Here is a 20,268-nt window from a genome sequence, read left to right on the forward strand (position 1 = left end):
TCATGTTAAAATGTAACATTTAATGATGTTAAAATGAAACATGTTAAAATGTAACATTTTATCATGTTAAAATGAAACATGTTAAAATGTAACATTTTATCATGTTAAAATGCAACATGTTAAAATGTAACATATTAAAATGTAACATTTTAAAATGAAACATGTTAAAATGTAACATTTTATCATGTTAAAATGAAACATGTAAAATGTAACATTTTATTATGTTAAAATGCAACATGTTAAAATGTAACATTTTATCATGTTAAAATGCAACATGTTAAAATGTAACATTTTATCATGTTAAAATACAACATGTTTAAATGTAACATATTAAAATGTAGCATGTTAAAATGTAACATTTTATGATGTTAAAATGAAAAATGTTAAAATGTAACATTTTATCATGTTTAAATGAAACATGTAAAAATGTAACATTTTTAAATGTAACATTTTATCATGTTAAAATGAAACATGTTAAAATGTAACATTTTATCATGTTAAAATGCAACACGTTAAAATGTAACATTTTATCATGTTAAAATGCAACATGTTAAAATGTAACATTTTATCATGTTAAAATGCAACATGTTAAAATAAAACATTTTATCATGTTAAAATGCAACATGTTAAAATGTAACATATTAAAATGTAACATGTTAAAATGTAACATTTTTAAATGAAACGTAAAAATGTAACATTTTATCATGTTAAAATGAAACAAGTTAAAATGTAACATTTTATCAGGTTAAAATGAAACATGTAAAAATGTAACGTTTTATCATGTTAAAATGAATCATGTTAAAATGTAAGATTTTATCATGTTAAAATGAAACATGTTAAAATGTAACATTTTATCATGTTAAAATGAAACATGTTAAAATGTAACATTTTATCATGTTAAAATGAAACATGTTAAAATGTAACATTTTATCATGTTAAAATGAAACATGTTAAAATGTAACATTTTATCATGTTAAAATGAAACATGTTAAAATGTAACATTTTATCATGTTAAAATGAAACATATTAAAATGTAACATTTTATCATGTTAAAATGAAACATGTTAAAATGTAACATTTTATCATGTTAAAATGCAACATGTTAAAATGTAACATTTTATCATGTTAAAATGCAACATGTTAAAATGTAACATATTAAAATGTAACATGTTAAAATGTAACATTTTTTAATGTATTATTTTTAAATGAAACATGTAAAAATGTAACATTTTATCATGATAAAATGAAACAAGTTAAAATGTAACATTTTATCATGTTAAAATGAAACATGTTAAAATGTAAGATTTTATCATGTTAAAATTAATCATGTTAAAATGTAAGATTTTATAATGTTAAAATGAAACATGTTAAAATGTAACATTTTATCATGTTAAAATGAAACATGTTAAAATGTAACATTTTATCATGTTAAAATGAAACATGTTAAAATGTAACATTTTATCATGTTAAAATGAAACATGTTAAAATGTAACATTTTATCATGTTAAAATGAAACATATTAAAATGTAACATTTTATCATGTTAAAATTAAACATGTTAAAATGTAACATTTTATTATGTTAAAATGCAACATGTTAAAATGTAACATTTTATCATGTTAAAATGAAACATGTTTAAATGTAACATTTTATCATGTTAAAATGTAACATTTTATCATGTTAAAATGCAACATGTTAAATTGTAACATGTTAAAATGAAACATGTTAAAATGTAACATTTTATCATGTTAAAATGAAACATGTTAAAATGTAACATTTTATCATGTTAAAATGAAACATGTTAAAATGTAACATTTTATCATGTTAAAATGCAACATGTTAAAATGTAACATTTTATCATGTTAAAATGAAACATGTTAAAATGTAACATTTTATCATGTTAAAATGCAACATGTTAAAATGTAACATTTTATCATGTTAAAATGAAACATGTTAAAATGTAACATTTTATCATGTTAAAATGCAACATGTTAAAATGTAACATTTTATCATGTTAAAATGCAACATGTTAAATTGTAACATGTTAAAATGAAACATGTTAAAATGTAACATTTTATCATGTTAAAATAAAACATGTTAAAATGTAACATTTTATCATGTTAAAATGAAACATGTTAAAATGTAACATTTTATCATGTTAAAATGAAACATGTTAAAATGAAACATGTTAAAATGTAACATTTTATCATGTTAAAATGCAACATGTTAAAATGTAACATTTTATCATGTTAAAATTAAACATGTTAAAATGTAACATTTTATCATGTTAAAATGCAACATGTTAAAATGTAACATTTTATCATGTTAAAATGCAACATGTTAAAATGTAACATGTTAAAATGAAACATGTTAAAATGTAACATTTTATCATGTTAAAATGAAACGTTAAAATGTAACATTTTATCATGTTAAAATGAAACATGTTAAAATGTAACATTTTATCATGTTAAAATGCAACATGTTAAAATGTAACATTTTATCATGTTAAAATGTAACATTTTATGATGTTAAAATGAAACATGTTAAAATGTAACATTTTATCATGTTAAAATGAAACATGTTAAAATGTAACATTTTATCATGTTAAAATGCAACATGTTAAAATGTAACATATTAAAATGTAACATTTTAAAATGAAACATGTTAAAATGTAACATTTTATCATGTTAAAATGAAACATGTAAAATGTAACATTTTATTATGTTAAAATGCAACATGTTAAAATGTAACATTTTATCATGTTAAAATGCAACATGTTAAAATGTAACATTTTATCATGTTAAAATACAACATGTTTAAATGTAACATATTAAAATGTAGCATGTTAAAATGTAACATTTTATGATGTTAAAATGAAAAATGTTAAAATGTAACATTTTATCATGTTTAAATGAAACATGTAAAAATGTAACATTTTTAAATGTAACATTTTATCATGTTAAAATGAAACATGTTAAAATGTAACATTTTATCATGTTAAAATGCAACATGTTAAAATGTAACATTTTATCATGTTAAAATGCAACATGTTAAAATGTAACATTTTATCATGTTAAAATGCAACATGTTAAAATGAAACATTTTATCATGTTAAAATGCAACATGTTAAAATGTAACATATTAAAATGTAACATGTTAAAATGTAACATTTTTAAATTAAACGTAAAAATGTAACATTTTATCATGTTAAAATGAAACAAGTTAAAATGTAACATTTTATCAGGTTAAAATGAAACATGTAAAAATGTAACATTTTATCATGTTAAAATGAATCATGTTAAAATGTAAGATTTTATCATGTTAAAATGAAACATGTTAAAATGTAACATTTTATCATGTTAAAATGAAACATGTTAAAATGTAACATTTTATCATGTTAAAATGAAACATGTTAAAATGTAACATTTTATCATGTTAAAATGAAACATGTTAAAATGTAACATTTTATCATGTTAAAATGAAACATATTAAAATGTAACATTTTATCATGTTAAAATGAAACATGTTAAAATGTAACATTTTATCATGTTAAAATGCAACATGTTAAAATGTAACATTTAATCATGTTAAAATGCAACATGTTAAAATGTAACATATTAAAATGTAACATGTTAAAATGTAACATTTTTTAATGTATTATTTTTAAATGAAACATGTAAAAATGTAACATTTTATCATGTTAAAATGAAACAAGTTAAAATGTAACATTTTATCATGTTAAAATGAAACATGTTAAAATGTAAGATTTTATCATGTTAAAATGAATCATGTTAAAATGTAAGATTTTATAATGTTAAAATGAAACATGTTAAAATGTAACATTTTATCATGTTAAAATGAAACATGTTAAAATGTAACATTTTATCATGTTAAAATGAAACATGTTAAAATGTAACATTTTATCATGTTAAAATGAAACATGTTAAAATGTAACATTTTATCATGTTAAAATGAAACATATTAAAATGTAACATTTTATCATGTTAAAATTAAACATGTTAAAATGTAACATTTTATCATGTTAAAATGCAACATGTTAAAATGTAACATTTTATCATGTTAAAATGAAACATGTTAAAATGCAACATGTTAAAATGTAACATTTTATCATGTTAAAATGCAACATGTTAAATTGTAACATGTTAAAATGAAACATATTAAAATGTAACATTTTATCATGTTAAAATGAAACATGTTAAAATGTAACATTTTATCATGTTAAAATGAAACATGTTAAAATGTAACATTTTATCATGTTAAAATGCAACATGTTAAAATGTTACATTTTATCATGTTAAAATGAAACATGTTAAAATGTAACATTTTATCATGTTAAAATGCAACATGTTAAAATGTAACATTTTATCATGTTAAAATGAAACATGTTAAAATGTAACATTTTATCATGTTAAAATGCAACATGTTAAAATGTAACATTTTATCATGTTAAAATGCAACATGTTAAATTGTAACATGTTAAAATGAAACATGTTAAAATGTAACATTTTATCATGTTAAAATGAAACGTTAAAATGTAACATTTTATCATGTTAAAATGAAACATGTTAAAATGTAACATTTTATCATGTTAAAATGAAACATGTTAAAATGTAACATTTTATCATGTTAAAATGCAACATGTTAAAATGTTACATTTTATCATGTTAAAATGCAACATGTTAAAATGTAACATATTAAAATGTAACATGTTAAAATGCAACATGTTAAAATGTAACATTTTATCATGTTAAAATGCAACATGTTAAAATGTAACATATTAAAATGTAACATATTTAAATGTAAACTTTTTAAAATGTAACATTTTATCATGTTAAATCGCAATATGTTAAAATGTAACATTTTATCATGTTAAAATGCAACATGTTAAAATGTAACATTTTACAATGTTAAAATGCAACATGTTAAAATATAACATATTAAAATGTAACATGTTAAAATGTAACATTTTAAAATGTAACATTTTTAAATGAAACATGTTAAAATGTAACATTTTATCATGTTAAAATGCAACATGTTAAAATGTAACATTTTATCATGTTAAAATGAAACATGTTAAAATGTAACATTTTATCATGTTAAAATGCAACATGTTAAAATGTAACATTTTATCATGCAACATGTTAAAATGTAACATTTTATCATGTTAAAATGCAACATGTTAAAATGTAACATTTTATCATGTTAAAATGCAACATGTTAAAATGTAACATTTTATCATGTTAAAATGCAACATGTTAAAATGTAACATATTAAAATGTAACATGTTAAAATGTAACATTTTATGATGTTAAAATGAAAAATGTTAAAATGTAACATTTTATCATGTTTAAATGAAACATGTAAAAATGTAACATTTTTAAATGTAACATTTTATCATGTTAAAATTAAACATGTTAAAATGTAACATTTTATCATGTTAAAATGCAACATGTTAAAATGTAACATTTTATCATGTTAAAATGCAACATGTTAAAATGTAACATATTAAAATGTAACAAGTTAAAATGTAACATTTTAAAATGTAACATTTTAAAATGTAACATTTTAAAATGAAACATGTTAAAATGTAACATTTTATCATGTTAAAATGAAACATGTTAAAATGTAACATTTTATCATGTTAAAATGCAACATGTTAAAATGTAACATTTTATCATGTTAAAATGCAACATGTAAAATGTAACATTTTATCATGTTAAAATGCAATATGTTAAAATGTAACATTTTATCATGTTAAAATGAAACGTTAAAATGTAACATTTTATCATGTTAAAATGAAACATGTTAAAATGTAACATTTTATCATGTTAAAATGAAACATGTTAAAATGTAACATTTTATCATGTTAAAATGAAACATGTTAAAATGTAAGATTTTATCATGTTAAAATGAAACATGTTAAAATGTAACATTTTATCATGTTAAAATGCAACATGTTAAAATGTAACATTTTATCATGTTAAAATGCAACATGTTAAAATGTAACATTTTATCATGTTAAAATGCAACATGTTAAAATGTAACATATTAAAATGTAACATGTTAAAATGCAACATGTTAAAATGTAACATTTTATCATGTTAAAATGCAACATGTTAAAATGTAACATATTAAAATGTATAATGTTCAAATGTAACATTTTAAAATGTAACATTTTATCATGTTAAATCGCAATATGTTAAAATGTAACATTTTATCATGTTAAAATGCAACATGTTAAAATGTAACATTTTATCATGTTAAAATGCAACATGTTAAAATGTAACATATTAAAATGTAACATGTTAAAATGTAACATTTTATGATGTTAAAATGAAAAATGTTAAAATGTAACATATTAAAATGTAACATGTTCAAATGTAACATTTTAAAATGTAACATTTTATCATGTTAAATCGCAATATGTTAAAATGTAACATTTTATCATGTTAAAATGCAACATGTTAAAATGTAACATTTTATCATGTTAAAATGCAACATGTTAAAATGTAACATATAAAATGTAACATGTTAAAGTGTAACATTTTAAAATGTAACATTTTAAATGAAACATGTTAAAATGTAACATTTTATCATGTTAAAATGAAACATGTTTTAATGTAACATTTTATCATGTTAAAATGCAACATGTTAAAATGTAACATTTTATCATGTTAAAATGCAACATGTTAAAATGTAACATTTTATCATGTTAAAATGCAACATGTTAAAAATGTAACATTTTATCATGTTAAAATGCAACATGTTAAAATGTAACATTTTATCATGTTAAAATGCAACATGTTAAAATGTAACATATTAAAATGTAACATGTTAAAATGTAACATTTTATGATGTTAAAATGAAAAATGTTAAAATGTAACATTTTATCATGTTTAAATGAAACATGTAAAAATGTAACATTTTTAAATGTAACATTTTATCATGTTAAAATTAAACATGTTAAAATGTAACATTTTATCATGTTAAAATGCAAAATGTAAAAATGTAACTTTTTATCATGTTAAAATGCAACATGTTAAAATGTAACATATTAAAATGTAACATGTTAATATGTAACATTTTAAAATGTAACATTTTAAAATGAAACATGTTAAAATGTAACATTTTATCATGTTAAAATAAAACATGTTAAAATGTAACATTTTATCATGTTAAAATGAAACACGTTATAATGTAACATTTTATCATGTTAAAATGCAACATGTTAAAATGTAACATTTTATCATGTTAAAATGAAACATGTTATAATGTAACATTTTATCATGTTAAAATGCAACATGTTAAAATGTAACATTTTATCATGTTAAAATGCAACATGTTAAAATGTAACATTTTATCATGTTAAAATGCAACATGTTAAAATGTAACATTTTATCATGTTAAAATGCAACATGTTAAAATGTAACATTTTATCATGTTAAAATGCAACATGTTAAAATGTAACATTTTATCATGTTAAAATGCAACATGTTAAAATGTAACATATTAAAATGTAACATGTTAAAATGTAACATTTTATGATGTTAAAATGAAAAATGTTAAAATGTAACATTTTATCATGTTTAAATGAAACATGTAAAAATGTAACATTTTTAAATGTAACATTTTATCATGTTAAAATTAAACATGTTAAAATGTAACATTTTATCATGTTAAAATGCAACATGTTAAAATGTAACATTTTATCATGTTAAATTGCAACATGTTAAAATGTAACATATTAAAATGTAACATGTTAAAATGTAACATTTTATCATGTTAAAATGCAACATGTTATAATGTAACATTTTATCATGTTAAAATGAAACGTGTTAAAATGTAACATTTTATCATGTTAAATTGCAACATGTTAAAATGTAACATATTAAAATGTAACATGTTAAAATGTAACATTTTATCATGTTAAAATGCAACATGTTATAATGTAACATTTTATCATGTTAAAATGAAACATGTTAAAATGTAACATTTTATGATGTTAAAATGAAAAATGTTAAAATGTAACATTTTATCATGTTTAAATGAAACATGTAAAAATGTAACATTTTTAAATGTAACATTTTATCATGTTAAAATTAAACATGTTAAAATGTAACATTTTATCATGTTAAAATGCAACATGTTAAAATGTAACATTTTATCATGTTAAATTGCAACATGTTAAAATGTAACATATTAAAATGTAACATGTTAAAATGTAACATTTTATCATGTTAAAATGCAACATGTTATAATGTAACATTTTATCATGTTAAAATGCAACATGTTAAAATGTAACATTTTATCATGTTAAAATGCAATATGTTAAAATGTAACATTTTATCATGTTAAAATGCATTTTATTAAAATGTAACATTTAATCATGTTAAAATGCAACATGTTAAAATGTAACATATTAAAATGTAACATGTTAAAATTTAACATTTTAAAATGTAACATTTTAAAATGAAACATGTTAAAATGTAACATTTTATCATGTTAAAATGCAACATGTTATAATGTAACATTTTATCATGTTAAAATGCAAGATGTTAAAATGTAAAATTTTATCATGTTAAAATGCAACATGTTAAAATGTAACATTTTATCATGTTAAAATGAAACACGTTATAATGTAACATTTTATCATGTTAAAATGCAACATGTTAAAATGTAACATTTTATCATGTTAAAATGAAACATGTTATAATGTAACATTTTATCATGTTAAAATGCAACATGTTAAAATGTAACATTTTATCATGTTAAAATGCAACATGTTAAAATGTAACATTTTATCATGTTAAAATGCAACATGTTAAAATGTAACATTTTATCATGTTAAAATAAAACATGTTAAAATGTAACATTTTATCATGTTAAAATGAAACACGTTATAATGTAACATTTTATCATGTTAAAATGCAACATGTTAAAATGTAACATTTTATCATGTTAAAATGAAACATGTTATAATGTAACATTTTATCATGTTAAAATGCAACATGTTAAAATGTAACATTTTATCATGTTAAAATGCAACATGTTAAAATGTAACATTTTATCATGTTAAAATGCAACATGTTAAAATGTAACATTTTATCATGTTAAAATGCAACATGTTAAAATGTAACATTATATCATGTTAAAATGCAACATGTTAAAATGTAACATATTAAAATGTAACATGTTAAAATGTAACATTTTATGATGTTAAAATGAAAAATGTTAAAATGTAACATTTTATCATGTTTAAATGAAACATGTAAAAATGTAACATTTTTAAATGTAACATTTATCATGTTAAAATTAAACATGTTAAAATGTAACATTTTATCATGTTAAAATGCAACATGTTAAAATGTAACATTTTATCATGTTAAATTGCAACATGTTAAAATGTAACATATTAAAATGTAACATGTTAAAATGTAACATTTTATCATGTTAAAATGCAACATGTTATAATGTAACATTTTATCATGTTAAAATGAAACGTGTTAAAATGTAACATTTTATCATGTTAAAATGAAACACGTTATAATGTAACATTTTATCATGTTAAAATGCAACATGTTAAAATGTAACATTTTATCATGTTAAAATGCAATATGTTAAAATGTAACATTTTATCATGTTAAAATGCATTTTATTAAAATGTAACATTTAATCATGTTAAAATGCAACATGTTAAAATGTAACATATTAAAATGTAACATGTTAAAATTTAACATTTTAAAATGTAACATTTTAAAATGAAACATGTTAAAATGTAACATTTTAAAATGAAACATGTTAAAATGTAACATTTTATCATGTTAAAATGCAACATGTTATAATGTAACATTTTATCATGTTAAAATGCAAGATGTTAAAATGTAAAATTTTATCATGTTAAAATGCAACATGTTAAAATGTAACATTTTATCATGTTAAAATGCAACATGTTAAAATGTAACATATAAAAATGTAACATGTTAAAATGTAACATTTTATCATGTTAAAATGAAACATGTTATAATGTAACATTTTATCATGTTAAAATGCAACATGTTAAAATGTAACATTTTATCATGTTAAAATGCAACATGTTAAAATGTAACATTTTATCATGTTAAAATGCAACATGTTAAAATGTAACATTTTATCATGTTAAAATGCAACATGTTAAAATGTAACATTTTATCATGTTAAAATGCAACATGTTAAAATGTAACATTTTATCATGTTAAAATGCAACATGTTAAAATGTAACATTTTATCATGTTAAAATGCAACATGTTAAAATGTAACATATTAAAATGTAACATGTTAAAATGTAACATTTTATGATGTTAAAATGAAAAATGTTAAAATGTAACATTTTATCATGTTAAAATGAAACATGTAAAAATGTAAAATTTTTTAATGTAACATTTTATCATGTTAAAATGAAACATGTTAAAATGTAACATTTTATCATGTTAAAATGCAACATGTTAAAATGTAACATATTAAAATGTAACATGTTAAAATGTAACATTTTAAAATGTAACATTTTAAAATGAAACATGTTAAAATGTAACATTTTATCATGTTAAAATGAAACATGTTAAAATGTAACATTTTATGATGTTAAAATGAAACATGTTAAAATGTAACATTTTATCATGTTACAATGAAACATGTTAAAATGTCACATTTTATCATGTTAAAATGCAACATGTTAAAATGTAACATATTAAAATGTAACATTTTAAAATGAAACATGTTAAAATGTAACATTTTATCATGTTAAAATGAAACATGTAAAATGTAACATTTTATCATGTTAAAATGCAACATGTTAAAATGCAACATGTTAAAATGCAACATGTTAAAATGCAACATGTTAAAATGTAACATTTTATCATTTTAAAATGCAACATGTTAAAATGTAACATTTTATCATGTTAAAATGCAACATGTTTAAATGTAACATATTAAAATGTAACATGTTTAAATGTAACATTTTATGATGTTAAAATGAAAAATGTTAAAATGTAACATTTTATCATGTTTAAATGAAACATGTAAAAATTTAACATTTTTAAATGTAACATTTTATCATGTTAAAATGTAACATTTTATCATGTTAAAATGCAACATGTTAAAATGTAACATTTTATCATGTTAAAATGCAACATTTTATCATGTTAAAATGTAACATTTTATCATGTTAAAATGCAACATGTTAAAATGTAACATATTAAAATGTAACATGTTAAAATGTAACATTTTTTCATGTAACATTTTTAAATGAAACATGTTAAAATGTAACATTTTATCATGTTAAAATGAAACAAGTTAAAATGTAACATTTTATCATGTTAAAATGCAACATGTTTAAATGTAACATTTTATCATGTTAAAATGCAACATGTTAAAATGTAACATTTTATCATGTTAAAATGAAACATGTTAAAATGTAACATTTTATCATGTTAAAATGCAACATGTTAAAATGTAACATTTTATCATGTTAAAATGCAACATGTTAAAATGTAACATGTTAAAATGAAACATGTTAAAATGTAACATTTTATCATGTTAAAATGAAACATATTAAAATGTAACATTTTATCATGTTAAAATGAAACATGTTAAAATGTAACATTTTATCATGTTAAAATAAAACATGTTAAAATGTAACATTTTATCATGTTAAAATGAAACATGTTAAAATGTAACATTTTATCATGTTAAAATGAAACATGTTAAAATGTAACATTTTATCATGTTAAAATGCAACATGTTAAAATGTAACATTTTATCATGTTAAAATGCAACATGTTAAAATGTAACATTTTATCATGTTAAAATGCAACATGTTAAAATGTAACATTTTATCATGTTAAAATGCAACATGTTAAAATGTAACATATTAAAATGTAACATGTTAAAATGTAACATTTTATGATGTTAAAATGAAAAATGTTAAAATGTAACATTTTATCATGTTAAAATGAAACATGTAAAAATGTAACATTTTTTAATGTAACATTTTATCATGTTAAAATGTAACATGTTAAAATGTAACATTTTATCATGTTAAAATGCAACATGTTAAAATGTAACATATTAAAATGTAACATGTTAAAATGTAACATTTTAAAATGTAACATTTTAAAATAAAACATGTTAAAATGTAACATTTTAAAATGAAACATGTTAAAATGTAACATTTTATCATGTTAAAATGCAACATGTTATAATGTAACATTTTATCATGTTAAAATGCAAGATGTTAAAATGTAAAATTTTATCATGTTAAAATGCAACATGTTAAAATGTAACATTTTATCATGTTAAAATGAAACACGTTATAATGTAACATTTTATCATGTTAAAATGCAACATGTTAAAATGTAACATTTTATCATGTTAAAATGAAACATGTTATAATGTAACATTTTATCATGTTAAAATGCAACATGTTAAAATGTAACATTTTATCATGTTAAAATGCAATATGTTAAAATGTAACATTTTATCATGTTAAAATGCATTTTATTAAAATGTAACATTTAATCATGTTAAAATGCAACATGTTAAAATGTAACATATTAAAATGTAACATGTTAAAATTTAACATTTTAAAATGTAACATTTTAAAATGAAACATGTTAAAATGTAACATTTTATCATGTTAAAATGCAACATGTTATAATGTAACATTTTATCATGTTAAAATGCAAGATGTTAAAATGTAAAATTTTATCATGTTAAAATGCAACATGTTAAAATGTAACATTTTATCATGTTAAAATGAAACACGTTATAATGTAACATTTTATCATGTTAAAATGCAACATGTTAAAATGTAACATTTTATCATGTTAAAATGAAACATGTTATAATGTAACATTTTATCATGTTAAAATGCAACATGTTAAAATGTAACATTTTATCATGTTAAAATGCAACATGTTAAAATGTAACATTTTATCATGTTAAAATAAAACATGTTAAAATGTAACATTTTATCATGTTAAAATGAAACACGTTATAATGTAACATTTTATCATGTTAAAATGCAACATGTTAAAATGTAACATTTTATCATGTTAAAATGAAACATGTTATAATGTAACATTTTATCATGTTAAAATGCAACATGTTAAAATGTAACATTTTATCATGTTAAAATGCAACATGTTAAAATGTAACATTTTATCATGTTAAAATGCAACATGTTAAAATGTAACATTTTATCATGTTAAAATGCAACATGTTAAAATGTAACATTATATCATGTTAAAATGCAACATGTTAAAATGTAACATATTAAAATGTAACATGTTAAAATGTAACATTTTATGATGTTAAAATGAAAAATGTTAAAATGTAACATTTTATCATGTTTAAATGAAACATGTAAAAATGTAACATTTTTAAATGTAACATTTTATCATGTTAAAATTAAACATGTTAAAATGTAACATTTTATCATGTTAAAATGCAACATGTTAAAATGTAACATTTTATCATGTTAAATTGCAACATGTTAAAATGTAACATATTAAAATGTAACATGTTAAAATGTAACATTTTATCATGTTAAAATGCAACATGTTATAATGTAACATTTTATCATGTTAAAATGAAACGTGTTAAAATGTAACATTTTATCATGTTAAAATGAAACACGTTATAATGTAACATTTTATCATGTTAAAATGCAACATGTTAAAATGTAACATTTTATCATGTTAAAATGCAATATGTTAAAATGTAACATTTTATCATGTTAAAATGCATTTTATTAAAATGTAACATTTAATCATGTTAAAATGCAACATGTTAAAATGTAACATATTAAAATGTAACATGTTAAAATTTAACATTTTAAAATGTAACATTTTAAAATGAAACATGTTAAAATGTAACATTTTAAAATGAAACATGTTAAAATGTAACATTTTATCATGTTAAAATGCAACATGTTATAATGTAACATTTTATCATGTTAAAATGCAAGATGTTAAAATGTAAAATTTTATCATGTTAAAATGCAACATGTTAAAATGTAACATTTTATCATGTTAAAATGCAACATGTTAAAATGTAACATATAAAAATGTAACATGTTAAAATGTAACATTTTATCATGTTAAAATGAAACATGTTATAATGTAACATTTTATCATGTTAAAATGCAACATGTTAAAATGTAACATTTTATCATGTTAAAATGCAACATGTTAAAATGTAACATTTTATCATGTTAAAATGCAACATGTTAAAATGTAACATTTTATCATGTTAAAATGCAACATGTTAAAATGTAACATTTTATCATGTTAAAATGCAACATGTTAAAATGTAACATTTTATCATGTTAAAATGCAACATGTTAAAATGTAACATTTTATCATGTTAAAATGCAACATGTTAAAATGTAACATATTAAAATGTAACATGTTAAAATGTAACATTTTATGATGTTAAAATGAAAAATGTTAAAATGTAACATTTTATCATGTTAAAATGAAACATGTAAAAATGTAAAATTTTTTAATGTAACATTTTATCATGTTAAAATGAAACATGTTAAAATGTAACATTTTATCATGTTAAAATGCAACATGTTAAAATGTAACATATTAAAATGTAACATGTTAAAATGTAACATTTTAAAATGTAACATTTTAAAATGAAACATGTTAAAATGTAACATTTTATCATGTTAAAATGAAACATGTTAAAATGTAACATTTTATGATGTTAAAATGAAACATGTTAAAATGTAACATTTTATCATGTTACAATGAAACATGTTAAAATGTCACATTTTATCATGTTAAAATGCAACATGTTAAATGTAACATTTTATCATGTTAAAATGCAACATGTTAAAATGCAACATGTTAAAATGCAACATGTTAAAATGCAACATGTTAAAATGTAACATTTTATCATTTTAAAATGCAACATGTTAAAATGTAACATTTTATCATGTTAAAATGCAACATGTTTAAATGTAACATATTAAAATGTAACATGTTTAAATGTAACATTTTATGATGTTAAAATGAAAAATGTTAAAATGTAACATTTTATCATGTTTAAATGAAACATGTAAAAATTTAACATTTTTAAATGTAACATTTTATCATGTTAAAATGTAACATTTTATCATGTTAAAATGCAACATGTTAAAATGTAACATTTTATCATGTTAAAATGCAACATTTTATCATGTTAAAATGTAACATTTTATCATGTTAAAATGCAACATGTTAAAATGTAACATATTAAAATGTAACATGTTAAAATGTAACATTTTTTCATGTAACATTTTTAAATGAAACATGTTAAAATGTAACATTTTATCATGTTAAAATGAAACAAGTTAAAATGTAACATTTTATCATGTTAAAATGCAACATGTTTAAATGTAACATTTTATCATGTTAAAATGCAACATGTTAAAATGTAACATTTTATCATGTTAAAATGAAACATGTTAAAATGTAACATTTTATCATGTTAAAATGCAACATGTTAAAATGTAACATTTTATCATGTTAAAATGCAACATGTTAAAATGTAACATGTTAAAATGAAACATGTTAAAATGTAACATTTTATCATGTTAAAATGAAACATATTAAAATGTAACATTTTATCATGTTAAAATGAAACATGTTAAAATGTAACATTTTATCATGTTAAAATAAAACATGTTAAAATGTAACATTTTATCATGTTAAAATGAAACATGTTAAAATGTAACATTTTATCATGTTAAAATGAAACATGTTAAAATGTAACATTTTATCATGTTAAAATGCAACATGTTAAAATGTAACATTTTATCATGTTAAAATGCAACATGTTAAAATGTAACATTTTATCATGTTAAAATGCAACATGTTAAAATGTAACATTTTATCATGTTAAAATGCAACATGTTAAAATGTAACATATTAAAATGTAACATGTTAAAATGTAACATTTTATGATGTTAAAATGAAAAATGTTAAAATGTAACATTTTATCATGTTAAAATGAAACATGTAAAAATGTAACATTTTTTAATGTGACATTTTATCATGTTAAAATGTAACATGTTAAAATGTAACATTTTATCATGTTAAAATGCAACATGTTAAAATGTAACATATTAAAATGTAACATGTTAAAATGTAACATTTTAAAATGTAACATTTTAAAATAAAACATGTTAAAATGTAACATTTTAAAATGAAACATGTTAAAATGTAACATTTTATCATGTTAAAATGCAACATGTTATAATGTAACATTTTATCATGTTAAAATGCAAGATGTTAAAAAGTAAAATTTTATCATGTTAAAATGCAACATGTTAAAATGTAACATTTTATCATGTTAAAATGAAACACGTTATAATGTAACATTTTATCATGTTAAAATGCAACATGTTAAAATGTAACATTTTATCATGTTAAAATGAAACATGTTATAATGTAACATTTTATCATGTTAAAATGCAACATGTTAAAATGTAACATTTTATCATGTTAAAATGCAACATGTTAAAATGTAACATTTTATCATGTTAAAATAAAACATGTTAAAATGTAACATTTTATCATGTTAAAATGAAACACGTTATAATGTAACATTTTATCATGTTAAAATGCAACATGTTAAAATGTAACATTTTATCATGTTAAAATGAAACATGTTATAATGTAACATTTTATCATGTTAAAATGCAACATGTTAAAATGTAACATTTTATCATGTTAAAATGCAACATGTTAAAATGTAACATTTTATCATGTTAAAATGCAACATGTTAAAATGTAACATTTTATCATGTTAAAATGCAACATGTTAAAATGTAACATTATATCATGTTAAAATGCAACATGTTAAAATGTAACATATTAAAATGTAACATGTTAAAATGTAACATTTTATGATGTTAAAATGAAAAATGTTAAAATGTAACATTTTATCATGTTTAAATGAAACATGTAAAAATGTAACATTTTTAAATGTAACATTTTATCATGTTAAAATTAAACATGTTAAAATGTAACATTTTATCATGTTAAAATGCAACATGTTAAAATGTAACATTTTATCATGTTAAATTGCAACATGTTAAAATGTAACATATTAAAATGTAACATGTTAAAATGTAACATTTTATCATGTTAAAATGCAACATGTTATAATGTAACATTTTATCATGTTAAAATGAAACGTGTTAAAATGTAACATTTTATCATGTTAAAATGAAACACGTTATAATGTAACATTTTATCATGTTAAAATGCAACATGTTAAAATGTAACATTTTATCATGTTAAAATGCAATATGTTAAAATGTAACATTTTATCATGTTAAAATGCATTTTATTAAAATGTAACATTTAATCATGTTAAAATGCAACATGTTAAAATGTAACATATTAAAATGTAACATGTTAAAATTTAACATTTTAAAATGTAACATTTTAAAATGAAACATGTTAAAATGTAACATTTTAAAATGAAACATGTTAAAATGTAACATTTTATCATGTTAAAATGCAACATGTTATAATGTAACATTTTATCATGTTAAAATGCAAGATGTTAAAATGTAAAATTTTATCATGTTAAAATGCAACATGTTAAAATGTAACATTTTATCATGTTAAAATGCAACATGTTAAAATGTAACATATAAAAATGTAACATGTTAAAATGTAACATTTTATCATGTTAAAATGAAACATGTTATAATGTAACATTTTATCATGTTAAAATGCAACATGTTAAAATGTAACATTTTATCATGTTAAAATGCAACATGTTAAAATGTAACATTTTATCATGTTAAAATGCAACATGTTAAAATGTAACATTTTATCATGTTAAAATGCAACATGTTAAAATGTAACATTTTATCATGTTAAAATGCAACATGTTAAAATGTAACATTTTATCATGTTAAAATGCAACATGTTAAAATGTAACATTTTATCATGTTAAAATGCAACATGTTAAAATGTAACATATTAAAATGTAACATGTTAAAATGTAACATTTTATGATGTTAAAATGAAAAATGTTAAAATGTAACATTTTATCATGTTAAAATGAAACATGTAAAAATGTAAAATTTTTTAATGTAACATTTTATCATGTTAAAATGAAACATGTTAAAATGTAACATTTTATCATGTTAAAATGCAACATGTTAAAATGTAACATATTAAAATGTAACATGTTAAAATGTAACATTTTAAAATGTAACATTTTAAAATGAAACATGTTAAAATGTAACATTTTATCATGTTAAAATGAAACATGTTAAAATGTAACATTTTATGATGTTAAAATGAAACATGTTAAAATGTAACATTTTATCATGTTACAATGAAACATGTTAAAATGTCACATTTTATCATGTTAAAATGCAACATGTTAAAATGTAACATATTAAAATGTAACATTTTAAAATGAAACATGTTAAAATGTAACATTTTATCATGTTAAAATGAAACATGTAAAATGTAACATTTTATCATGTTAAAATGCAACATGTTAAAATGCAACATGTTAAAATGCAACATGTTAAAATGCAACATGTTAAAATGTAACATTTTATCATTTTAAAATGCAACATGTTAAAATGTAACATTTTATCATGTTAAAATGCAACATGTTTAAATGTAACATATTAAAATGTAACATGTTTAAATGTAACATTTTATGATGTTAAAATGAAAAATGTTAAAATGTAACATTTTATCATGTTTAAATGAAACATGTAAAAATTTAACATTTTTAAATGTAACATTTTATCATGTTAAAATGTAACATTTTATCATGTTAAAATGCAACATGTTAAAATGTAACATTTTATCATGTTAAAATGCAACATTTTATCATGTTAAAATGTAACATTTTATCATGTTAAAATGCAACATGTTAAAATGTAACATATTAAAATGTAACATGTTAAAATGTAACATTTTTTCATGTAACATTTTTAAATGAAACATGTTAAAATGTAACATTTTATCATGTTAAAATGAAACAAGTTAAAATGTAACATTTTATCATGTTAAAATGCAACATGTTTAAATGTAACATTTTATCATGTTAAAATGCAACATGTTAAAATGTAACATTTTATCATGTTAAAATGAAACATGTTAAAATGTAACATTTTATCATGTTAAAATGCAACATGTTAAAATGTAACATTTTATCATGTTAAAATGCAACATGTTAAAATGTAACATGTTAAAATGAAACATGTTAAAATGTAACATTTTATCATGTTAAAATGAAACATATTAAAATGTAACATTTTATCATGTTAAAATGAAACATGTTAAAATGTAACATTTTATCATGTTAAAATAAAACATGTTAAAATGTAACATTTTATCATGTTAAAATGAAACATGTTAAAATGTAACATTTTATCATGTTAAAATGAAACATGTTAAAATGTAACATTTTATCATGTTAAAATGCAACATGTTAAAATGTAACATTTTATCATGTTAAAATGCAACATGTTAAAATGTAACATTTTATCATGTTAAAATGCAACATGTTAAAATGTAACATTTTATCATGTTAAAATGCAACATGTTAAAATGTAACATATTAAAATGTAACATGTTAAAATGTAACATTTTATGATGTTAAAATGAAAAATGTTAAAATGTAACATTTTATCATGTTAAAATGAAACATGTAAAAATGTAACATTTTTTAATGTAACATTTTATCATGTTAAAATGTAACATGTTAAAATGTAACATTTTATCATGTTAAAATGCAACATGTTAAAATGTAACATATTAAAATGTAACATGTTAAAATGTAACATTTTAAAATGTAACATTTTAAAATAAAACATGTTAAAATGTAACATTTTATCATGTTAAAATGAAACATGTTAAAATGTAACATTTTATGATGTTAAAATGAAACATGTTAAAATGTAACATTTTATCATGTTACAATGAAACATGTTAAAATGTCACATTTTATCATGTTAAAATGCAACATGTTAAAATGTAACATATTAAAATGTAACATTTTAAAATGAAACATGTTAAAATGTAACATTTTATCATGTTAAAATGAAACATGTAAAATGTAACATTTTATCATGTTAAAATGCAACATGTTAAAATGTAACATTTTATCATGTTAAAATGCAATATGTTAAAATGTAACATTTTATCATGTTAAAATGCATTTTATTAAAATGTAACAT

This window comes from Macrosteles quadrilineatus, unplaced genomic scaffold (assembly GCF_028750875.1).
Source record: "Macrosteles quadrilineatus isolate MER2022 unplaced genomic scaffold, UCM_ALF_1.0 Scaffold_56__1_contigs__length_789204, whole genome shotgun sequence".
NCBI classification, from domain to species: Eukaryota; Metazoa; Arthropoda; class Insecta; order Hemiptera; family Cicadellidae; genus Macrosteles; species Macrosteles quadrilineatus.